Source organism: Castanea sativa, chromosome 3 (genome assembly GCF_040712315.1).
Source record: "Castanea sativa cultivar Marrone di Chiusa Pesio chromosome 3, ASM4071231v1".
Lineage (NCBI taxonomy): Eukaryota > Viridiplantae > Streptophyta > Magnoliopsida > Fagales > Fagaceae > Castanea > Castanea sativa.
Genome location: NC_134015.1, coordinates 9,374,634 through 9,394,072, shown reverse-complemented (window position 1 = coordinate 9,394,072; position 19,439 = coordinate 9,374,634). Strand labels below are relative to the sequence as shown.

General features: G+C 35.2%; 1 pseudogene; it reads left to right on the top strand.

Moving 5' to 3' along the window:
- The first annotated feature begins 1,107 nt into the window (after nucleotides 1–1,107).
- Nucleotides 1,108–17,739, top strand: LOC142628462 (DNA polymerase zeta catalytic subunit-like; annotated as a pseudogene).
- The last annotated feature ends 1,700 nt before the right edge of the window (nucleotides 17,740–19,439 follow it).

The following is a 19,439-nucleotide window of genomic DNA, read 5'->3' as shown; positions in this document are numbered from 1 at the left end:
AATGATAAGGATTCCATTCCTAAAGTTTATGTGCTTTTGTGTAGTAAAATTGAAGCTTTTAAAGGTATGGTTGATGATAATCAAATCAGGATTTCATGTAATTTTTCCTTCCACTGCTTGTTTTGTGGTGAGTGAGTTGATGTTCTAAATTTTTTGTAATGCGGGCAATTGTTGATGGATCTGGAAGTGAAAAATTAACTAATATGTTCTATGCTTCATATGTGCTGGAAATGTGAATGTAAGAGAATGGAATAACTAAATCTTTTAATTAAAATGCATTTATTTATGGCTTTTGACCTTTCACTAGTGCCAGTGAACTCTAGCTCAATGGCACTCCCTTCTCATGTAAGATGGGTGAAGGGTGACATCGTGAGTTTACAACATAGTGTATAAGTAACTTACCAATTAAAAATTAAATACAATTGAAGTAAAGTCCACTTAACTAATTTTTCAGTCATTTTTACCCATAAACTGACTTTGGTGCAAATAGTGACTTTTATTTCGTTACCCTCAAGTCAAATTAAGAATGGGAGGTGACCATGTGAATGTCACATGGCCACTAAGGGGTAATACCCATACTCATGACCCTGAAAAAAATAAAATGTTTCCCTAAATTTTGGTAAAAGTTGGATGGGTGTTGGTGTCTTCATGTTTAATTGCAATGGACAGAATTATTGGGAAAGAAGAAAACATCTACTGCCTGGTATCTTCCCTCCTATTCCTTTTCATGAAGATCTATTTTCCTTCCTCTCTTTTTAATTCTTTTTTCCTTGGCCTAGTAAAAGTATTAACTATTTGTAAAAGGAGGGGAAAAGTGAGCAATAAATAAGAATGAGGGGAAACCATACAGCTAATGTTACTTTCTAATGTATCACTCACCCTGCTTGAATGTTCCTCAACATTCATCGTACCATGTGTGTGTATGCTTGTGATTTTTACTAGTTGGTCGCTTTTGGTTTTTATTTATTTTGACCAATTAGATCATCTGGAAATTACCTTGTCAGTTAAATTTTGTTGGGCTATTTTTACACTTTTTTCCTTATATCATAACATTTTACAACATAAAAATGGAATGACCTATTTAAATGTTGTGATCTACACCTGACTATGTATGTTGCTGCCTCCTGGAATGTTACAGTTGGTTTGGACTACTTCGTGGCCTTTGTCATAAACATTGTTTTATGCATTCATTGTTTTCTTTTTATGGAAGATCACTATTTTTAATCACTTTTCATAATCGTCATATATTTACAGGATTTCTAGATGGAATATCTGACTGCAAGATGTTGGTTTTCTCTGAGAAGTACTTATGTAGTCAATTTATGAAGATTGTCTGCTCATCTGACCCAGATATTATAATGGGTTGGGATATTCAAGGTGGTTCTCTTGGTTTTTTGGCAGAAAGAGCTTCACATCTCGGAATTGGTTTACTCAATAATTTTGATGGATCATCAGGTTGCAAAGTTTCTTGATAGCATGCAATATCTCCAATTTTTTTTTTATTGGTCCTTAGGTTTAGAACAAAGCTCCATTTGTTCATTTTGTTTCTATAAACACGACTTAATTATGTTCTTTTTTTTTGGAGGGGGGAGGGGGTTGATGGTGATTTACCTCATCTTGTAGTGCATGTTTTATAGTATATCTGACCAACTTATATATATTTTTAATAGGAACAGTTATGGACGATCTTTCCCCTTTCTTTGAGGGAAACTGTCGAGAAGTGAAAGAAGTTGTATACAGTCATGCTAGAATTAGTGGCTCTGATTCTGATCAATTTGTCATGGGCATCCCTACTCAATGAAAGGTAATTTACTTTAGTATTATTTGTGTAATTTCTATGATTACTAAACTATCATCTTGAGTTTCATTTGTCCTCCCTAAAATTTAGAATCCAGCAACCAACCTCCTAACATCACTCAAAATTCCAAATAGCCAGTTGTTGTTATAATTGTCATCAAAGTAGGAGCAGATTATTGAAGAAATGTATCAACCCCTCCCCTCCCTCACAAAAAAAAAAGAAAAAAAAAAGATACGAGATACAACCAAAGCTCTCTTCAGCTTTTTCTCTTTCTCAGGTTCATTAAATTGCTCTTAATTCGATGATAAATGGAATTGTAAGGCGCTTTTCGAAGTTTGAGTGAGATTAGGGGGTTGCTTGCTCAATTTAAACTTTAGGAAGATATTGTAACTCAAGTTATATTTTATGGTGGATGTTTGCAAGCTACTCGTGTTAATTTGTGGGAAGAATAACATCTGCATTTGCAAATGAAAAACTTATTATCAATTCTATGACACTTTGCTGGTTCAGCTAGCAGTTTGATTGGCTCTCAAAGTTCTTTGCCTGATGATTGTGAGAAGGCACAAAGCTTTTTCCTTGATTGTTCCGACAAGGATATGCCTGAATCTGGTTCTGGATCTCATGTGGAGCCTATTTTGGATCGTTTGTATCATGAAAACCCCAGAAACCTTAATGCAGAAAGGAGTACAGTTGGTGATGGGGTGACGACAATAATCCAGGGTGGAGGAGGTATTGCAAAAGAAAAATCATGCTCTGATTCCTCGCATGACATGTCTCAGATTTCAGGACCAGATGGGAAATCAAAGCCTACTCCTCTTAGTCAAAGTGGGTTTCAGGACCCTGCAAGCGTTGGTGGTGGACAACAATTGACATTGTTAAGTATAGAGGTATTGGACTACTTTTTTTATTATAATTTTTATGTTTGATATTTTTGCAAAACTAGATGTACGTTTCTAAATTATATTCAAAAGATATGTTATCTCAAACCTAAATTCCCATGGCTTTTTTTGTTTTATGTTTTTTGGTGAACATTCTCATCGGTTTGTATGCTTAATGTTTTACATGATTATTCAAAATACTATTCCATATTTCTGTACACATAAATATTTACAATTCGATTATGATATACTTTGCATTTGAAGGTTGTTCTTTTTAAGTAGGGAGCTCATACTTTCTCATGCTCTTAGCACTTGGAAATTGGTCATTCAGACAATAATATGACATTATCCTAAATCAGTTTAGTTTTGGTACGAAATTATAGCACCATCTTACCTTTGCCAACATCAATACTGTCAAGTCAACTTGATAGTATTTCAAGATCAGGGAGAGTTAGAGAGAAAAGCTTTGGCTCTTGGCCTTTTTCAGCACTATAATAGTACATTTCATTTTCCTTCTGAAGTTGTTTAGTGATGAATTCACTACCTCTGATTTTAAATTTGTAGTTTCAAATTTAATGTGGTTAGTTTGGCAGGAACGCAATACCCGCACTTTTGAAGACAATGAGAGAACATTAGATCATCTAAAATCTCTACTCTTTGGTACTCTGTTTCTTTGGGCTTGTATTTGGGGGTGTACGAATTGTATTTCTTTATCTGATTTTTTAGTCTATATTTCCTTAAGTTCTTGATTATATTGTATCTATTTCTTATTCAGAGTGCTCACCATCGTGAACATGATATTCAATTTTTTCAATAAAAGTCTTCTTACCTATCAAAAAAAAATTTGTAGTTTTATCAAGTTTAGCTTTTTTAAAATCTTACTTTTTCTCACTTTTTTGAAATACAAGTATACTTTTCACACTTTTAGCAAAAAAAATTCAGAAAAAAGCTAGATAAGTTGTTCCCAAACAGACACCAAATTATGTATTGTCAAAAATTTATGAATTAGATTTTTTTTTTTTTTAATTGGTATAACTTGTGTGTATCACTGGAGTAAGGAAACTTTCAATATCTACGTGAAAAATTAGTCATGGTCTCTCTCTTTCCTTAGGAAATGTATTGGATTATGAATCCATTGTGGTATGTGTTGGTATATATTGAGACTTAAATTGTGTGTTCATTCATATGATTAAGAATCATTTTTTCCCACTTTTGTTGCTTTCTATAACCAGATAATTAGAACTTTATTTATGCTTGTTTTTACTTTTGGATAAAATCATTTTTCTATAAATTTTCCCTTACAATTTTATAATGGGAATGGGTTCGAGCAGAATCTAGAGGAGATCTCAGACCTGATCCTCGATTTGATGCCGTCAATGTCATAGCTCTCGCTATTTAGAATGATACGGATTCCATTCCTGAAGTTTATGTGCTTTTGCGTAGTAAAACTGAAGCTTTTAAGAGGTATGGTTGCTGATAATCAAATCGAGATTTCATGTAATTTTTCTGTCCTTTGTTCTTTTGGTGTTGAGTGTGACTTGATGTTTTAAATTTTTGTAATGTGGACATTTGTTGATAGGTCTGGTTTGCAAGTTGAAAAATCCACTCATATGTTCTATTTATTGTGCTGGAAATGTGAACATAAGAGAATGGAATAGTAACAAACCTTTTGATTAAAATGCATTTATAGCCCTCAAATTTTCACTAGTGCCAATGAACTCTAGCTCAATGTCACTTCCTTCTCATGTAAGAATGGGTGAAGGGTAAGATCCTGGGTTTACAGTATACTGGGTGTATAGCTAACTTAATAGTTAAAGAATAAAATTAAGCCCACTGAACTAAATTTTCAGTCAATTTTACCCAAAAGCTGACTGAGGTGCAAATAGAGGTTTTTATTTTGTTACTCTCAAGTCAAATTGAGAATGGGGGGTGACCATGTGAATGTCACATGGCCACTAAGGGCACCTAAGGGTAATACCCATGCCCATACCCTTGAGAAAAATAAAAGTTTTCCGTAAATATTGGGGGTTGGTGCATTTTAGCCAAACATCTTCATGTTTATTGCAATGGACTGAAATATGGGGAAAGAAGATTGTTATTATTATTATTTTTTTAATGTTGGAATAAGATAAGAAGATAACTTCTAGCACCACAACAAAGTGTGTTTTGTTTGTTGCTTCTCTTTAATTTGAAGGCTAGGGGGCTGCTTCCGTTTTGTATCTTCCGTCCTATTACTTTGATGAAGATCTTTTTTCCTTCCACTCCTTTTAATTCTTTTTCTCTGGCCTAATAAAATTATTATCCATCTGTAAAAGAAGCGGAAAAGGGGGCAATTAATTAGAATGAGGAGAACTCATACAGCTGTCACAGCTATTGTTACTTTCTTATGTACCACCTTGCTTGAATGTTCCTTAAATAACATGGATGGTACTATGTGTGTGTACACGCTTGTAATTTTTACTAGTTGATCGCTTTTGGTTTTTGAGTTAAATTTAGGTGGACTATTCTTACACATTTTTTTCCTTATATTCATTACATTTTATAGCATAAAATTGGAATAACTTGTTTAAATGTTGTGTTGTGCACCTGACTATGTATGTTGCTGCCTCTTGGAATGTTACAGTTGGTTTGGGCTACTTTGTGGCCTATGCCATAAACATTGTTTGATGCCTTCATTATTTTATATTTTATGGAAGATGGCTATTTCCTAGTTGCTTTTTATAATCTTGGTTTATTTGCAGGACTCTAGATGGAATATCTGCCTGCAAGATGTTGGTTTTCACTGAGGAGAAGTACTTATTGAGTCACTTTATGAAGATTGTCTGTTCATCTGACCCAGATATAATAATGCGTTGGGATATTCAAGGTGGTTCTCTTCGTTTTTTGGCAGAAAGGGCTTCACATCTAGGTATAGGTTTACTCAATAACATATCTCAAACACCATCTGAAACCAAGATAGCTGCTAGAGATTTAGATATTCCTGAGAAAGGAATTTTTGATAACTTAATTCCTGAACGGTTAAATACTGATCCTATCATACTAGAAGATGCCATTATTGAGGATGAATGGGGTCGAACTCATGCTAGTGGTGTTCATGTTGGTGGTAGAATTGTCTTGAATGTATGGCGATTGATGCGTGGTGAAGTTAAGCTTAATATGTACACAGTTGAAGCAGTAGCCGAAGCTGTGCTGAGGCGAAAAATTCCTTCATTTTGTCACAAAGTACTGACAAAATGGTTTTCTTGTGGTCCTGGACGAGGAAGATTTAGATGTATAGAGTATTTTATAGAAAGAGCAAGATTGAACCTTGAGATAATGAACCAACTTGATATGGTAGGATACCAAACTTTGTCGGTTGAGTCATGCGTTGTTGTCTTGGTAGAGGTGTATTTGTCGTGTCCTAGCCTGGTTAGAGCTTCTATTGTGTTGACCAAAGTCTTTCTGATATTCTTAGTTCTGAATTTAATGGGTTTTCTTTTTTTAATTGTAAGTTCCTGCTCGAATTATCTTGATATGTGTTTTTGCAGATAAATCGAACATCAAAACTTGCTCGTGTGTTTGGCATTGACTTTTTCTCAGTTCTCTCTCGAGGTTCACAAAACCGCATTGAATCCATGTTTCTGAGATTGGCACATACACAAAATTATCTTGCTATATCCCCAAGAAGTCAACGGGTTGCTTCTCAACCCACAATGGAATGCCTACCACTTGTGATGGAACCAGAGTCTGGATTTTATGCAGATCCGGTTGTTGTTCTTGATTTTCAGTCTCACTATCCTTCGATGATAATTGCATACAATCTTTACTTTTCTACATGCCTTGGAAAAGTTGCTTCTTCAAAGGCAAATACACTTGGGGTTAGTTCATTTTCACTAGATCCTCCTGTTCTAAAGTGAGTGAAAAATGAGATATTACTTACTCCAAATGGTGTTATGTATGTATCTTCAAAGGTCCGTAAAGGCATAATGCCCCGTTTATTAGAGGAAATATTATCAACTAGAATAATGGTGAAACAAGCTATGAAAAGATTGTCCCCCTCGCAAAAAATTCTTCACCGAATTTTTAATGCAAGACAGCTTGCTTTGAAGCTGATAGCAAATGTAACATATGGCTATACAGCTGCTGGATTTAGTGGTCGCATGCCTTATGCAGAGCTTGCAGACAATATTGTTCAATGTGGCCGTAGTACTCTTGAAAAGGCAATTTCATTTGTGAATGCACATGATAAGTGGAAAGCTAAAGTTATTTATGGTGATACTGACAGCTTGTTTGTCCTCCTCAAAGGATGCACGGTCAAAGAGTCTTTTCGAATTGGGAATGAGATTGTCTCTGCAATCACTGCTATGAATCCAAACCCAGTCACTTTGAAAATGGAGAAATTATATCATCCATGCTTCCTCCTTACTAAGAAACGCTATGTTGGTTACAGTTATGAGAGCCCAGAACAGTCTGAACTTGTATTTGATGCTAATTAAAGGCATTGAGATAGTACGCAGGGATACATGTGGAGCTGTTTCCAAGACACTGGAGAAGTCGTTGAGACTCTTTTTTGAACATCAGAACACTTCTGAACTTAAAGCATATTTGCAGCGCCAATGGACCCGGATTCTATCTGGCAGGGTTTCTCTTCAGGATTTTGTTTTTACAAAGGAGGTTCGATTAGGTACCTACTATACAAGGAGCTCTTCATCTCTCCCACTAGCAGCAATTGTGGCCACTAAAGCGATGAGAGCTGATCCAAGGGCAGAACCACGCTATGCAGAGCGAATACCATATGTTGTAATCCATGGGGAGCCAGGGGCCCACCTCATTGATATGGTTGTGGATCCATTGGAACTTTTGGCAATGGATTCCCCCTTTAGATTAAATGATTTATATTACATCAACAAACAAATAATCCCTGCTTTGCAGCGGGTATTTGGACTTGTTGGAGCTGACTTGAACCAGTGGTTTATAGAGATGCCCCATCCAGTCAGGGAAGACTTTGCTAAACACCCCTTCTTTGCTCCAAATGCACAACGAACCAGAATTGATTATTACTATCTCTCAAAACATTGTATACTTTGTGGTGAGTTGGTCCAGGCATCAGCCCATATTTGCAATCAATGTTTGCGAAAGGGAGCTTCTGTTGCAGCAGTTGTGATTGGAAGAACTTCAAAATTGGAGAAAGAGATGCAACACCTTGCTGCTATTTGTCAACATTGTGGAGGCGGTGACTGGGTTGTGGAAAGTGGAGTCAAGTGCACTTCACTAGCATGCACAGTGTTTTATGAGAGGCAGAAAGTTCAGAAAGAACTACAAAGTCTTTCTTCCATTGCTGCCGATAAAGGTTTCTACCCGAAATGTATGGTTGAGTGGTTTTGAGCACTAGTCATTCCAACATGTGCTTCGATGTTGGGAATTGAAAAGAAGGATTTTCCTTCTTCAATATTCTCCACTCCGCACTTTTCTCCATTGTTTGAATGAGGTTACTGTTGTACTTGTTCATACCTTCTTCTTTACTTAGTCCTGTGTTGTAAGTTGTATTTTGTGTTTTTTAGGTGATTAATCATATGTTGTATATAGCAACAAAGAAGTCTGATGCCCAATGTAATCCTCTATTTTGCTGTGATGTTAACACCGTGCCTTGCTCATACAAGAAAGTGGTCAATGCTACTAACCCACAATACTTATGCACTGTTTGTTTGTACTTATATATAGCAACAAAGAAGTCTGATGTCCAATGTATTTTATGCTCCGTTTGTTTCATTGGAAAATTGTGTGAAGATGGTTTTTGGCATTTTTCAGCATTTGATAGTTAAAAAAAAAAAAGATAAAAAAAAAAAAAAGTGAAAAGAAAACTATCATTGATAAACAGAAAAAGTATAACTAAATAAGAAAAAGGAGGAGATTATTTTTGACTTATTTAAGGTTACTACCAAAACATAGAAAAATGATTAGTTTTATAAAAAATATTTTTTCAAGATGACTCATTTTTGTAGTTTTGATGATATTTATGTAGTAGTTTGCATTTTTATTTTCAAGCGGTTCATGGGTATTTTTGGGCTGAATGGTAAAGTATTTCAGAGTGAACACAACAATCATTAGAAAGAAAGTGTGGGTAGAAAAACAAGTATGCCATGAAGCCCTATCATTTAGCTTGTCTAGTATGGCCCTGGAGATGGTTTAAGCTCTGTTCATGTAGGTCTCTCTCTCTCTTAGCACAAACCAGCCTAGCCTTGATAAAATTTGAGACCCAAAATTAAATTCATTATTCTTGTTAGAAAGGAACCAAAACCTTCAAATTTTAAATTGACTAAAATGTCAGTTAAGCTTAACATGAACACTCAGTTGATTATTCTTGAATATAAGACATTTATGAGTTGGAAATTGGAATCATTTATCATCTTGGTCAACAAGTAAAAGGCTCTTAGAAATATATACACAAAAAATTACATCTAGGCTTTTATATATATAAGCATTTATAATTTAAAAAATAGAACTGGGATAAAGAATGAAAATTATTAAATTATTAAATCCAACATTCCTCTCAACATCAAGATGTGTGATACACACCAGTGAATCTCACTTAATCTAGAAGAAATATGACAATTGAATGAGATATCACCCCTTTGGAATTGGGTGTAGATGGAGGAGAAATGAATTTTAGTGGGTATGTAGGACAAATTATTCTACACAATTCTCTCACAATCTCACATGAGTGCGCATAAGTACCAAACTACCAATACCATTATATGACAAGATGTTGTAATACATATTAAGATTCTATAAAGGACAAAGTTTCTCTCGAGTCCAAACTAAAAAAAAAAATTAACATGATTATATATATTGAAAATCTAGCTATTTGATTATATGTTCTTTATGTTTTTAACATACATGTCAAATTTTGTTCAAATTAGATATTAATTATTATTTGATAAATAAACGTTGTTTTTATGCACAATTTAAGACTAAAAAACTTGAAATTTAAACATTTGATTGATGATATAGCTATTGATGGATTTGCCAAAATTCACATCCAATAAAAATGGGAGGGGGGGGGGAGTTTGAAGGATTTGGAGAGAAACTATCATTCTCTAAAATTCTTATAGTAACTCTAGTATGGCAATTAAAATCTTATACATTACGTATTGAAATAAGTGGATTAGTATCTACCTTATAATCAAAATTCAAAGAAATATTAATTATCACCACTTTAATATTTCTTTAAATTATTAACTGGGCAAAATTCAGCCATTTATTTCAAAATAGATGGATATAATTTTAAACATTTTATGACATATTTACTCTAAAAACTCTTGTTACCCCAATCATCCCCTTAGAAGTTTTTACACTTTGTTTGGAAAATGGGGAATAGGAGGGAAGAGAAGATAAATGAAGGAAAGAGTAACATTTCCTTTGTTTTGCTAGCAAGAGAGAAGAAAAATAAGGAAGAAATTGAATCACTTGGGCCCACACTTTAGTTTCTCATTTCTGCTTAATTTGGGCAAAAATTGAGAGAAACACAATTTTTTTTTTTTATAAAAAATTGCAGCAACAAAGTTTGACTTAGAAGTGCTTGAAAATTAAAAAATTCTCCATTAGTTTGTATTCCTATTTTTACTTCATAAGGGTATAAAAAGTTAAATAAATAAATAAATAACAAATATTTTTCTTTTCATTTCTCTTCCTTGCAAACCAAACAAAGTGATTCTTCTTTTTTATTTTGTCTTTCCTTCCCTATTTCCAAACACATACAAGAGAAGCAATCCTTTCTTTTCCCTCATTTCCAACCAAACAAAGTGTCAAGGTTTTCTATTTTTTTTTTAATTTTATCTTTTTGGGTTATGGTTATATAGAGGTGAGATATCTCATACACATGTTATACAGAATATCATTTCTCTCCACAGCCACAGGGTTTAAGCTTTTACCTCATTTTTCGGTCATCAGTATCACTTCCCTCTTTCTCATTCATGCAGAGGGTTTTAAGATTTAACACTCTTTACCTCTAAAAACCCCTTAAACCCCCATTTCTTCTCTTTCTCACTCTCAAATGGCACAAACCCCATTTTCTCTCCTTCTCCTAAGACGCCTTTCTCTCTCCTCCCAAAACCCCAAACCCCCTCTCCCTTTCTCTCTCCTTAAACCCTTTTCTTCTTCTTCTTCTTCAGACCCTCCTTCTCCTCCAAAACCCTCCTCTCTCTCCGCCCGCCTCAGCTTCGTCTTCGACCAAATCGACACCATCGAAAAACAGCAGCAGTCCCTCCTCTCCCAAAAGGACCAAACCCTCCAACGCATCCGCGCTTGGCGCCAATCCAGAAACCCCCAAGTTGACCACCCACCTCATCCCCAATCGCAACTAGGGTTGGGGATTGATAGCAGCAGTGGTAATGCCGATTTGGGATTGGAGATTGCGAATGAGAAGGTGAAGAAGAAGTAGGGGATGGTGGTGGAGGTGGTGCATCCATGGCCTGAGTGGATTGAGCTCATGGAGAGGTTGGTGGGGCAGAATTACTTTGATCATAGGAGGAAGGATGAGGACAGAATGGTTAAAGAGCTCGGCCACGACGCTTCGGAGACGGTTGCAGTTGAAGATGAGGATTTGGGGATTGATTTTAAGGATTTCAAGGCAGTGCACACGGCGTGCATCAATTTTGGGAAGGACCGGTTCGATATTTTGAGGTTTGTGGGTACAAATGTTTTTGTTTGGAATATGAAATTTTGAAATTTTTTTGGTGTTTGGTTTGAAAATGATTTTTGTGTGTGTTATGTTTGAAGAAATTATTTGAATGATAAGGTTATTATTGACTAAGTGAGCATTTGGATTATGAATAGCATTGGTTTAGTCTATGCGAATGTTGAATTGTGCAGAAATGGATTTGGTAAGGAGTTCAGGTTTTCTTTGGTTTTGTAAATTTGGGTTTTGAGTGTTCTGTGGAAATGCTTTTGTGGGTTTTTGGTTTATGGAATTTTATTTATTGATTGGTTGATTACTGTTGGTTTTTATGAATCATATCGAATGGCTTTATACTGTGATCACCTTTTAGGAAAATGATCATGATGCTAATAAGTTTCCTTTAGGTTGATTTGATCCATTCCATGCTTGCTGTCGCTAAAAGTAACCATGCTGTTTCTTGTGGCAGTTAATGTAGGAAAAGAGACAATCCCAGCTTTTAAGTCTTAGAAGTTTGATGTTGTTCATGAAATAGAACTACTTAAATCATATAGATCAAAGTGAGTTTCCACTAGTTCAGTCGATAAAGTTTTTTGTCATCAGTCATCACACATTAGACTTGAGATTGAATCCCGCTTACACTAGGGGTGAGGGTTAAGGGAAGGAAGAGTTCTACCACCTCTTCTTTGTCTCACAGAACTAATGATCCTTCGAATGAGACCAAAAGAAAAAAGCCGTACTTCACTTTTTCCACAACCAATTTGAAGGAAAAGTAAAAGGATGATATGCCCGTTTTAGTTGATTAGTGTTAGACTGAGGTACTGAACCCACTTAAGTGCCCAATTTATTTTCTAGGACTCTATTAATGCATGTGATGGATAGCAATAAAGAAATTAATACCACTTTGCTTTGCAAGTACTGAGACAGAAAATTTTATCTATGAAGATGAAGACAAGTAGAGGCATTTGCTCTAGATTTATAATGATTGTAATAATTTTATCTATGTGTGTAATAATACAAGTTTTATTGAGTTTAATTAAATAATTATAGTGATTGATACAATTATATTTAAGTGTACAATAAATAACGCGTATACTCTACTATTAATATTGCATTGATGTCCATCACCATAGTATAATACAAATCACTAAATCACATCTACAAATAAGGAAGTAAACCACAAGGGATAATCTAGAGTCGTGACCATTGTTAGAATCTTTGCATATGTTAAGTTTTAAGTTTGAACCTCCATGGACAACATGTGACACAGTTCAGACCATTTGGGTAAATAGCAATTCTCTCCATGGACAACATGATAAGAATTTTTTTTTTTGATGAAATAAAATAAGAATAATAATCCCATATATATATATAATAATAATAATAATAATAAGAGGAGGTTAGAGTGTCATTTTCAAATATAGAAGGGGGTTTTTAACATTTCCTAAAACCTCATAAGATGTTAGTGTAATTTATTATTAAAAATAAATTCCACCAGTGGACTATCGAGAATTTAACAAAAGAAATGTGGACAAAATTGTTATATACACATTCTCTGGGATTACAACTCTGCAATAGTGTGCCAGAGAAGCTTTCAAGTTAATATCATAACTGCCTGTCTCTCTAACTTGCACCAAACAAATAGAAACAAATTTTAATTTTCCCTGGATAGCCCCCAAATTCAAAACCTTCCTTCCTCCTCCTAGGCTTCTATTCCATTCCCGGAAGCAAGTTCTCATGGCATTCCTGTAAATTCAAAGAGATTCAGGGTCATATAAACGCCTTCAGTGTGAGGATCTTCACCATCAACCACTACATGGCTCCGCCTATCCATGGCCTTCATAACTCTTATAGAACCTTCCAAGGTACTCTAATTTCACTCTCATTTCACAATTTTGGGTTCTTTGGATCTGACATATTGATTTTGATTTCATAGTAGTTGCCATATCTATCTATATATATTATGAATATTCATTTTTTTTGGGCAAAAATACAATCTCCAAGTTGAAATTTTGTCATTTTAGTTCTTCTTTTCTGCCCATTGTTAACTGTTAAGAACTTCTAATGTCACAAATGTAAAACGGTGTCATTTTTAGAGTAGTACTAGGAGGGTGACCTCCTAGGAAGTCCTCGTGTTGCACCCTTTTGTTATGAACTAAAAAAAAAAAAATTCGCATTTTTAAAACTCAAGGTGTTGTTTTGCATTAGCAACTCTTCAGAGCATTTTTTTTTTTTTTACAAATGCTCATTTTGAACCCATAGCAACTCCATGTAGTGTTTTTTACAAATGCTCATTTTTATAATTTTAGTGGTGTAATTGTATTTTTACCTTTTTGTTTTTAAGATGAATTTTATACTTATTGTTAGAGATGTTATGGAAAAAAAAGGTTTAAACTTGTTGTCCCCGCACTTACTTGCAGAGCAAGCATACTAATTCTATGTTAGTCTAGGGTTAAATTAAAATTGGTTTCTCTAGTATATACCTCTAAAATTGTCAAAGCAGAAACATTTAAAAAAGGAAAAGTCTATGAACTTAGGATTATGAGAAAAAAGTAAAGATGGTGTGGACTGGGTAAGGGTAATATTAAACTATTTATAACTGCACAGATTGTAGGGAAGAATTTAATAATTCCTAATGCTTATAATACTAGGTATAATAGAATTTTATTTAATTTTTTTAATTAAAAAAAAGTATTTGAGAACCCCTGAAGACTCTTGCACACTTTGCTGTGGTGAAAAAATGTTTAATTTAAAATTTAGTTATTCATTTTTCCCAGGAACCAAACATAGAGCTTGGAAAATGGTATTTATAGAAATGTACAATATGTGCTAATTTGCTTCTCTAAGTGGACTCTTGAATTCTTGAAGGTGGGAAAGTGAGTGAGGTTCCTGTTATAAGAATATATGTTTCTACACCTTCTGGTCAGAAGACTTGCTTGCACGTCCATGGGGTAAGATCATTCCTGTTTTTCTGGCGTCTTATTGAATGATATCAAGAGCTTGGATTCGTCAGTGTTCCTTGAATACAGTAGTTGAAGTAGGCATATCAAAGTTTATGAAGCTATATTTTTCTCCTTTTGGTTATGTTTAGAAAATGGAGGGAAAATTAGGACATGCGTTTTCTTCTTTAATCTCAAAATTTAAGTCCCGCCCACTTTGAAGTGAAATTTGGTGGGACTTAGAGTATATTCCAAATCCATCTTTCATTTTTCTCTCTTTTCAATCGCACAGTGGAAAAATACATTTCTAAAAAATTATCTTCTTTTCCATTTTCTGGTGGTGAATCAGCATTGTGCTAGAGGTGAGTCCAAAGGGTTCTTCTTTAGAAAGGGTCCCTACATTATCAAGAAAAAAAAGTTTGAAATAACAGAAATCGCATGATATGTAAAGCAATAATTCATGTGTAGCAAATAGTAGTACGTTAAGCATATGAAAAGTGTTTGAAATTTACTCTTCCATTCTTTCTTTATTACTACATCATTATTCTTGACTAAATTACCCATATTTTTTTTGGAGGTTTTACCCTATTTATATGTGCCCTGTGGGCAGATGTATCACTTCAACCACACTAGGATGGTAGATAACATTTTTTGAATTTAGCCAATGGAATAAAAATTGGATTTATGTAGCTGGTCCTAGTTAGTCAGGATCAAGTGTTTTTTTTTTAGTTGATATTGTGAATTTGTGCTATATTTCATATTTATGTCTTAATTTCATTTTGCACGTGATAATTCTCTTCCATCCTAATGTGAAATTAAGTTTGCCTGTCCTAATGTTAAAATGTGCTGTGCTTTTTGTTGTCTGGTTTTCCGCTTTATCTATGCTTTAGATATGATTCCTATTTTAAATTTCTGAGTTTATCCTTTTTCTTCTTAATTTGCATAGGTGATGCATACACACATGCTGTTTCTCTTGCTCTTGAGAAAGCTTTGAAGGTATGCTTGGTTGCAACAGGTTTTGTTCTAACCTCCGTGCTGTTTGTAATTGGTCTTTTTGGAATTCATTGCTGATCCTGTAGGTATCAATTGTATGTTTTTGCTTTGGTCTGAACTCTTACAGCTTAAAGGTAATGCTGGTTCAAAGCAACAGCATGTATGTGGTTGCAGCCTTGTCTGAGCAAGGAAATTTTATGGTTACCATTCATCTGAAGAGCTTTTTGTGAAAATAGATCTGTACCCAAACATTATACTATCTCTCTTAGAGTTCTCTTATATACATATAATAGTTAAGAGTATGTTTATTGAACACCTTGACAAAGATATAGCTATTATCCACATGTTGTCTCCCATTCTGCCAATCTTCTTTTGGTACACTTCCTGAACCTTTGACTGATGCTCAGTTGTTTTTTGGAATCCTTTTTTGGTTCTCTTTTTTATTTTTTCTTTTTCATCAACCCCTTTATTGATTCTTGCTCACTTAGTGGAGCTTTTTTCCTTTGCCACTGCTCTTTCATGGCATTTTTATTATAAGTTCTATCATGGCATTTTCATCTTCTGTACTATACAGAGATTCTTTACTTAAAATGCATAGTTGTACACCTAAGGTTTGTGTTGTAGACTTTTAAGAGTGATGTATATTAACCACTGCCCTTCTTTCTAAAGTTGCAACTAATTGGTTGGTATATGCTGTGACTTTTGCAAGTTAGATTAAGAAAATTATTGTTTGTAAAAGTTTTTGTGCTGTTCTTGATAGAAGTTTACAGCCCCATGAATTGCATATTCCCTTTATTCTTCAATTTCTGGTAAATGCATCCCTACATTTGAATCATTGAGGGTTTTGTTTTTGGGAGATGTCCAATAAAGAACAAAAATGTGGTTCCCAAATGAATCTTGGTTTGTAAGATACTTAGGATATGGTTATTTTTTATCATGAGAAATGCTAACATATTCACCCACTAGGAAATTGGTAGTATGGTGTGGCTGGGTTGGCAACATTTGCACACCTGAGAACCACTAGTTTGTGTTCCTCACTAGACATGTATGAGGTGAGTCCCATTGTGATGCATGTTGCTGACTCCTGATTGAGATTCATTATTGTGCAATGTTTCAACACTTCAATTCATTTTTTTTTATTGATTTACATTTTATAAGATCTAAGCTTTTCTTTTTGTTAGATTGGTTGTAACTTGTATGGGATGGGCCATATGCATTTATCAAAGATGAAGTTCTGTCATCCAATACCGGACACTTGCTCACCGTGAAAATCTGATCATATTAGTCAGCATATGGATGAGTTGACTTGCATGCCAACTGAAATCACTAATGATGCGTGAATTTTACCAATAGGCAGATTCAAGTTGTGCTGCATCTTAAAGTTCACCAATTTTAGTTTCTATGATATTTCCAATGGGCTCATTGGACATGGCAATCTTCTTTTGAATTCAAGGCTTCCTCACATTATGATGTTTATTGCAATAAACATCATAGTGTCTAGGAGGAGTATGAAATGACTGGAATGTGTGAGTTGGCAGTGCCTCCTGATCTTGGCAAGGCATTTCCAGAAGACGTTCTAAAATGTCTTACTAGGTCTTGAATTTGAGAATGAACATATGGAATTGTGTGGGGAAGCAGAATCATCTGTAACTCTTGACTCCATTTGAGAAAAATGTAAAGTTAAGGCAGTCCCTGACATAATCAACTGATAGGGTCATCGCCAATGCTAATTCTAATTCTGTGCGGTATCAGGGTTTAGGTCAGATCCCGTGGTTTCAAGCTTTTTTGTTTGCAATCTGGTTGGTTTGGAAAAGCAGGAACCAATTCTTGTTCAAAAACAAAAACTCGAATCCTAGCATTGCTAAAGAGATCTTAGACCGGGCCTTTGAATTTACCCACTGTGCTTGCATTGCTCTGGCCAAAAAGAGGATGATTATAAAGAGCATCCGTTGGGAAAAGCCGTGCAATGGATGGATCAAACTTAATACGGATGGATCATCCCTAGGGAACCCCGGTATGGCTGGTAGGGGAGGTTTAATCAAAGATGAGAATGGTGACTGGGTAGTTGGCTTTGCAACGAAAATTGGGACTGCTAGCAGTTTTATGGCTGAGCTCTTGGCCCTTCGGGATGGACTCGTTTTATGCTTACAATTCCATGTTCAAGCAGTCATAATTGGGATGGACACCAAAATTATTATTGATGCTCTCTCCTCGCATGCTAAAGCCAACGCTATTGTATCTTCTATTATGGACAATTGCCGACAGTTGGTTGCTCAGATTCCTCAGGCCAGATTCAACAATGTCTACAGGGAAGCGAACAAATGTGCAGACTTCCCTGTAGACTTTACTGTTTTTTCAAGTCCCCTTGTGGACCTTTTTAATATTTGGGAGGCTGATGCCCGTGGCTTGTGCTGTAACAGGCTGTGCCCTGACCCTTCTTTTGCTGCTTGGTGTTTTAATTTAATCCCTTTTCTACCCCCCCCCCCCCCCCCCCCCCCCAAAAAAAAAAAAAAAAAAAAAAAAAAACCTGATAGGGGAAATTTATTTGGACTTGGACATGTTCACCTAACTGTTGGGAAAAACTACCAACTTCTTGGCGAGACCAAAGTCTTCCTCAATATTGTCAACTAAGTGTGAATTTACCAACACAAAGGTAATGGAGGTTAGACACAACAAATACTGAGCCTATGCTAGCAAGATATGCAATATGGAATCTAAAAGATAAATGATCAAACACTTCGAAGGCCTACACAATGCAAACTCAAGAATTACTCAGTTCAGCGCTAAGCCTACATCCACAGGTCAAGCCCCAAATAATCCACTATAAACAAAAAGTTCCAATGGTCTTTTACTCAACTTTATAGTACGACTTGAGTCTACACAACAGACTTGGAGAAATGCAAGGTTAACTCTTTAGGAACTTTACAAACCTAAATCCACCACAATGAAATCTTCCAAACATCTAGTTGAAAGAAACCCCAAACATCGTTGAGACACTTGCTTCAACAGGTTTCAATGGCCATGGAAGGAGAAAGGTAAAACTCACATCCAAACCCTTGTGTCTTTCTCTCTTTTGTGTATTTTACCCTCTCTATGTTTTGCTGCTGTGCTCTCTCTAAAAAGGCTTGAGAACATGGGCCAAATAAACACTAATGGAGCCCATATGGGCCTGGACCTAAAAGGCTCAACAGCGTAGATGGAGAACCTTTGAAGTATTCTAAAGAAAAAGAAACAGCTGGATCTTCGCTACCATTACTTTCAATATTTGATAAGGAAGATAGTCCAAAACCCACTGAAGGGAGGGATACAAGTCCATTATTTGGAGCATTTGATCCAAAGATCATCACGAGTTTGCTTGTTTTTCCTCCGGGAGCATTTACACTCCCAAGCATTTTGGTGCAGTTGTGGAGGTTTTAGCTAATTAATCATGTGAAACAAATCAACAATCCATTTAACTAAGTATGCTTATTTAATTAGTAATTAGTCATTGGTCTAAGTCAGGGTCATGTGAAGAATTGGCTTCTTTCATATTGTGGCCAAATAAATTTTGCATCTCTCCAAACTCTGAAATTGGTTAAATCTTGTGATAGACAGTGTGACTTTTTCAATAGCTGCATATGAATGTATTTAATAGAATGAGCTATCCTATGATAGAAATTGCTATAGATACTACAATTTAGCTGTGGATAGTGGTGAAAAAATGGATGTTCTATCTCTCAGAAACATTAAAGCACCTTAATATCGTAGCAAGTTCTACATTCTCTGAGTTTCTATGATTTTGTACCACTAGAACTAAAACTATTCTGCAAATTAGTACCAAATTGTTTTGATTAGGTCCTCTCTTTAAATGAGAGGGCCAATTTTCCATTGAAATATCTGCTTGTCGTAATTAGATCTATCAATAATTTGGAAATTGGTTACCAATATAATTACCCATGACTCAATTTTCCATCTCCTATACTTGACAAATTTCAACTCATTCAGGGTCACTGAGAAGGATAGGGAAGAATCTCCTAAAGAGAAAAGAGCTTCTCATTGGATGTATGGATATAAGGCTTAGAGGGAGGATGAAAATTGAGGGGGGGTTTCATTCCATCCACAAAAACTTTTGTCAAGAGGACTTGCAGAAAAACTAGTTAATATGGTCTTTGATGTCAATACATTATTTGTCAAGATTA